Below are 6,347 nucleotides of genomic sequence, written 5' to 3' on the forward strand. Positions count from 1 at the left end.
TATGGTCAGCAAGCCGTGCGGGGGCGGCCCGTGGGGAGGAGTGGAAGCCAGGCTGGCGAGGCCTATGGGGGGACATTGTGCACGGTCTGTGCGTCTGCAGCAGAGCTGTTGGAGGGCTGGGGGTGGGTTCCTGTTGGGATTTGTGGCCCGAGCCAGCATGCCTGGGTGCCCAGCCAGGCTTTGTATATTAGTTGATGTGACCCTGGGCAGGTAGCCAAGCCTGTGCCTCAGTTTCCTTGTCTGAGAAGTAGGAATCGTGTCAGAGTTCAGAGTGCTGGAGGGTAAAGTGAGAGGTAAGTCACATCAGTATCTAGAAGACTACCACCATAGGCCCTAGCCGCCAGCGCCTTCACACCCACAGGACCAATGCCCACTGCTTGCTGCCTTGTGTCTTCCAGGTGGATGCCAGCCTCGGGACCTGCACGCTCAGCGCAGCTCGCCCGGAGCAGAGCCCACAGGGGGCGGCGTGACTAGTTGGCGATCTCCTGACACCTGGATCTCCGGCAATGTGAAGCTCTTGTTTGGATGCCCCCCTAGCCCCAACCCTTTCAGTTTGCTCTCTTGGTTTGTGTGTGTCCTCCCCTCGTCCCCCCAATCTTAAAAAACTAGTGGCGACTTCAGAAGAGCAGGAAGCATGCTGTGCCCAAGCACCGATCTCTTTTAAGAGCGATTCAATAACGGACAAAGCATATGTTCATTTTCATAAGGAGCCCGGGAGCTTTTTGTTTTTGCCCTTCCCACTACTTTTTCTTTGTCTCACCCACCTTTCCGTTCAGCTTATTAACACAATACCACCTGGATTCCCTGAAGAAGGGCCCAGACTCTCCTCTCCAGAGGGAATTGGAAGATTCCGCCTGGAGCGGCAGGGTATGAAGATTCGGGAGGCTTGAGGGCCACCTGCCCTCCGGATGCCACCGCTCGCCCTTGGGCCTTGGAGATGAGCAGAAGCAAAGAAGCATCTGGAAGAAGCCGGTCCGGCTTGGCCGAGAGGACGGAGCAGGAAGTTCTGCGCGGTGCCGTGTGTGCCCTGCAGCCGGGGCCTCTCCCGCCCTTTGCAGCAGGGCAGGCGGGCGATGCCCCGCTGCCTTCAGGTCTGCTTTTCTCCTAAGTTCTTCCTCCAGAGCAAAACCCCAAGGAGACTGTTGTGCCAAACCTCTGCCGGGGACACAACGGGGTCTTCGGTGGGCATCTGTCACTGCTTTGAGGTCTTCCGAGGTGTGTGCACCAAGGGTCCTGGCTGGAGCAGAGACGGCCTCACTGCTAAGACCCAGGAGCGACCGGTGCCATAATAACAGGGTATCTGGAGCTGGCTGCCCCTGTCTCTTCCTCTGTGCAGTTAAGGGGTGCCCTGTGCCTGTAGATGTAGCACAGGTACTACACCCTCGCCTCGCCCCCAGAGCTTTCTGCTGGGTGCCTGCCCCTCCAGGGACGTGTTCGCTGAGAGCAGGGTGCTGTCTGTCAACTCAGTAGACTCCTCGGGATCACCGTGCCCGGGTCTTGCAAATAAGAACTCTCCACCCTGTAACCCTCCTGGCCGTCACCACCACCACCACCACCACCACCACCACCACCACCACCCCCGCCCCCTTCGCCTGTCTGTGTAGCTTCTCGTGCTCCCTATCAGGACTGCGGCTTCCCGTGGGGTCTCTGCTTCTCCTCTGAACCGTGTAGAAGATGGGAGCCACTTCCGCCATGCCCCTCGCTGGATGCGAATCTGGCAACCCAGAGGCCGCTATTATGTCCAGATAGGGAAGAGCCTCTGGGGGACGGGGAAGGGCCTGTTCTTTTGTGTTGGTCCCCGTTTTGCCCGAACCAGCACAGGGTTGGAGGACATTTGCTTGCGTTCCTCGGTGACGGAGTCCTTTGGCTCCAGGAGTTTGGGAGCGGCCCGCAACCTGTAGTGGTTCTCTTATTCCCGGAGAGAGCTGCCCTCCAGTCCCTCCAACACCAGGGCGTCTTCCTCCCGTGGGTTCTCGCCCTTGGCTGCAATGAAGGGGGATCCAGCAGGCGAGGGCATCGCCAGGCCTTTCCCCTCCCTGCCTGAGACCCACCCAGCCTGTTGGCTCGGGAAAGAGCCCTTCTGGCGGTTCCCTCCAGGGTGCCCACTGGGGGGACTGCAGCAGTGGCACCCCTAACTGCAGTGTAGCTTCCCTCCCCCTCCCCTTTCTCTTGGGGACAGCTGGCTCTGCACATGAGTCCCCACACTTGGCCTTCCCAGCTCTGCCTGCCTGCAGCCCCAGGCCCCCATCCCCCGTGTGAGGGCTCAAGTCTAACATGTCTCTTGTCCTGGGCTTGCCTTCCCCTCCGCAGGGTGCTGAAGCCCGCCGAGGCCCTGGAGCCACCTGGTGGTTCATTCTTCCTGCTTCCCGCACACGCTTCCCGCGGCACGTGGTGGTGGTGGTGGCTCATCTGCTAGCCCAATGAGGGCCAGCTCTTTTGGGCCAAGTGCCTGCCTCTCCTCTCCTCTCCTCTGTTCTCCTTTCCAGCCATCTCTTTTCAGTTCACTTCACAGACACTTTTAGCCAGCCTCAGCTCTAAGTTGGGGCTGGCTGGGCCCCCGTCAGTGGATAAGCCCCGGGTTAGCCCCAGGGGGCACCTGTACAGCCACTTTGACCACTTCCCATTGTGGCTCAGCCTCCTCTGACTGTTTGCCTCCCCTCACGTCCCCGCCCCGACCCCAAGGCCCCAGGCTTGGCAGCAGCTCTGGGGCATCATCTCAGTGCCACCAAGTTCGTTGGCCCGTCAGTGTTTTAGTTAGGAGTCTCCAAGCCACGAGCCAACAGTTCTCCTCTTGGACCTGTGGGAAGGGTGGCATGAGGTTCTTGAAGCAGAAGCTGTAGGACCAATCACAGTGCCTTATATCATTGTTCTCCTCTCCCCACCAGGCCCCGTTGCAAGTGTGTGGGTGCCCTCCCCATTCTGTTGGTCACTTGCATGCTCCCCCACTTGCCGCCGTGTGGGAAGGCCTACCCTGGGAGCAGGGGGAGCAGGCTTCCACCTGTAACTTCGTGAGGGCTGGAGTCAGACGCCGTCTCCGCACCACCTAGCAGGTTTAGCCAGGGCCAGAGAAACTGCACTCTCTGCCTCTTACTGCCTGGCTAGTCCCCTGTCACGTGCCCTCCGGCCTTGAGGATGCTGGAGTCTGTCCTGTCGAGTCTGGCGCCAGCGGGGCTGGGGGCCTAAGGTCAGAGGCTCTTCTCATCCCACAGGCCTCGGGCCAGAGGGATGTTCTTCACCACCACCTGGACGAGGTTTTCCCGGGACCCCCTTTCTGAGGGTGTGTGCTACATGTTTACTGAAGAAATAACCCCGTTTACAGCCCGGGAAGTGTGCACATCACGTACCGTAAGCCAGAGTCCTACACTCTGGACAGGACCGCCGGGGATGCCACAGCCTGCCCTCTGCTCGCTGCCCTGACCCTGTGGTGCTAAGGACCACTCACTCACCCTCTCACACGGCCAACCTTCCTGTCCTGGACGTTCCCTGCCTGGACCATTTCCCACACCCAGATTCTCAGCCTCTTAACATATCAGTCGTCTCCTAGAAAAACCAGTGTGTGGAGCAATAAGATGATTACGTTTGCTTGCTTTCTTCCATGAGGAAAAGAAAGAACTGGCATTATGGGAATCTTTTTTTTTTTTTTTTTTTTTTTTGTGCTGTTGACCATTTACCATTTTTAGAAAGTGTCTTCTCAGAACGGATGTCTGGGTTTCAACCTTGAGGTCTCTTGTGGAAGCTCAGAAAAGCCGGAGTTGGCTGGACGGTTCCCCCGCCCCCCCCTCCCCAGGAGGGGACCCTGACACTCCGCCCTCACCTCACCCCAAGCTGCCTGGGCTTCCAGCCCCCACCCAAGTGCATCATCCTGCTCACAGTCCCTCTGCCCCCACATCTACGAGCACCTGTGGCCCTTACTTGGAGCAGTTGGTCTCTTGGATTGTCACCCTGCCTCCGTTTCCCCATCCTAGCCCGACCTGGCAGCCTCCAGACAGCTGCTGGGAATCTTCGGGAGGCTGACTTCAGGGTGCTGAGTTTGAGAGGCTGAGGCCAGTCCACTGCCTCCGCCAGGCTCCCCTTCAAGCTCAGGAGTAGGGGGACATGTCTGGAGAGGGGCCCCCAAAAGAGAACCAGAAGTATAACATTAGGATCCTAGCTGTTTTTAGTGGTGAGCCCCTTAGCACCGACATGGCTGTCAGTGGCCTGCAGCCCCATGAGCTTCCCGGGCAGAACAGAAGGGAGGAAGTCTCCTTCCGGGACACTTGGCATCCACCCTGCCCGGGGGCTTCTCTTCCGGGCAGCAGCGGAATATACTCCAGCGACTTTCAAGCTTGTGTGTGGCACCCACATAGCCGGTTGAGGGAGGTTGGGAGGTTTTAACCCAGGCCCAACGTTAGTTTCAGATACTAGTTCATTCTTCCCATGATTTTTTCTTTTTTTTGCACAGAAGCTGGTAATCTAGGACCTACGTGTGAACAACTTTATATGAATATTTTTTGTACTTGGTTTACTTGGGTTGGTATGATACATATGCTATATTTAAGTTCCTCGAACACTGTGGATCCCCCGATGTGTATGAATGACTGCGGCTTTGTAAATTAAGGGACGTTTGTGTGAATAAAGTTATTTGATGGGGACAAAGAAGCCATATGTGATTGGACAAACGGGTGTCTTGTGGTTTTGTGTGTACCTGGGTGGGAGGGAGGAGGAGAAGCCAGATCTGGCCCAGGCCGCCCATCCTTGAGGCCTGAAAGGGGAGAGTGGGAGAGGCCTTGTGACCTTTGACCGGCATTCCTTGTCCATGTCTGAGGGTGTGAGGAAATGCATGTCAAAGGGGCCCTCCCTCTGTAATCTTGGAGCCTGTATGGGGCAAGGGACCAGGAATTAGGCTCAGGGCTAAGAAACCATGAAAAGCCACTCCCCCGGAGACAGACGTTCTGCCCTGGAGGGTCAGGGCCAGGTGTTGGAGTTGCTCCCAGAGCCCTGTCAGAGGGGAGAGTCGAACTGAGCCTGGTGGGCTGAGGAGTAAGGAGGCCTGGTGAAGCCACGCAGTGCTGGGCTCGCAGGGAGGAGACATAGCCCTGGGCTTCTCTGGGGAAAGGACCAACGCTCATTTCCCAGGCCTCAAAACTCCACAACCAAGCTCTCTACCTTCAGTGGGTTCCGAGCTACAGTGACCCCCGCCAGGCAGAATCGAACTGCCCCTGTGGGTTTCCGAGGCTAACACGGGTTGTAGAAAGCCTCGCCTCTCTCCTAAGCAGTGGCTGGTGGTTTCAAACTGCTGGCTTTGAGGTGAGCAGCGCCAGGGTGTAATCCACTGTACCACCAAGGCTCTTACTGTGCCGGCTCTGCGTAATCTGGTGTGTGCCCCTCTGCTTACAGGGGAACTTAAGCCCAGGGCAATGGAGACTGCCGGCTGAATGTTAGAGGAGCCCTGGTGGTGGTGTGGTTACACGTTGGGCTGCTACCCCCGTGGTCAGCAGTTCTGCGGAAGAAGACTCGGCTTCGTACTGCAAACAGCTCCAGTCTGGGAAACCCAGTGAGCCTCTGCGAGCAGCACTGGCTCGATGGCGGTGACTTGTAGTGTGGTTCGGTGCAGCCGTCACTCGCTCACTGAGCGATCCTTCATGTGAGAGGAGGGTGAGCAGTTACCAGTGAAATGCGGGCCTGGTGGCAGGCTGGGCACACCGAAGGCGCTCCAACAGTGCTACAGGGTTGGGGTTGGACTGCGGTCTCCTGGTGTTGCTAGCAGCGTCCGCTCAGGAAAGTGACAGGAAAGCGGAGGGTTGGTGTTTGACACGGAGCCCGCTACTCAGCGTCTGGCTGAGGGGACCCGAGGGACCCGGGCGGGCGGCACCTAGGATGAGAGGAAAATGGACAACAATCACGTGTGGGTCCCCGCCTCACCTCAGAGTGACCACACCAGCCCCGAGGGGTGGGGTCCGGTGGCTGCTGGTGTCTCCTTTCCAAAGGGACTGTGATCAAGGAACCCAGTCAAGAACCTGGCACTTGAAGGTCCGCTTCCACGGTTTCCGAGTTGCTTAGTTTGATGACAACTGCTGACATAAAATTCACCCTTTTGAAATGGACGATCTGGTGTTTGGATTCCAGCAGCTAGGACTGCTATCTAAACCCAGAGCCTTCTAACATTTCAAAGAGAAGCCTGCACCCATTAGCAGTCACCCGCCAGCCCTGCCTTATCTCCCTTCTATCACCCCCCACCCTAAGCAACCAGAATCTGCTCTCTCTCAAAAGAGAAGCCTCTTGTCGAGGTTGTATATAAATGGAATGAGAACATGACTTGGCTTCTGGGTCCAGCTTTGTCTGAGCATAAGGTTTGCAAGCCCCCCCCC

The 6,347-nt window shown here is 57.5% G+C and overlaps 1 protein-coding gene across 1 annotated transcript in view; it reads left to right on the plus strand.

The window, feature by feature from the left end:
• The window catches only part of STK35 (serine/threonine kinase 35), a gene marked incomplete at its 5' end in the record, with an annotated part of 35,547 nt that extends 34,927 nt beyond the window's left edge, over nucleotides 1–620 (plus strand). The window contains one exon of the mRNA XM_004698189.3: nucleotides 399–620. The remainder of the gene's footprint in view (nucleotides 1–398) is intronic.
• Nucleotides 621–6,347: the final 5,727 nt, after the last annotated feature.

This window comes from Echinops telfairi, unplaced genomic scaffold, assembly GCF_000313985.2.
Source record: "Echinops telfairi isolate 266 unplaced genomic scaffold, ASM31398v2 ScPeMD7_5592;HRSCAF=6446, whole genome shotgun sequence".
NCBI lineage: Eukaryota > Metazoa > Chordata > Mammalia > Afrosoricida > Tenrecidae > Echinops > Echinops telfairi.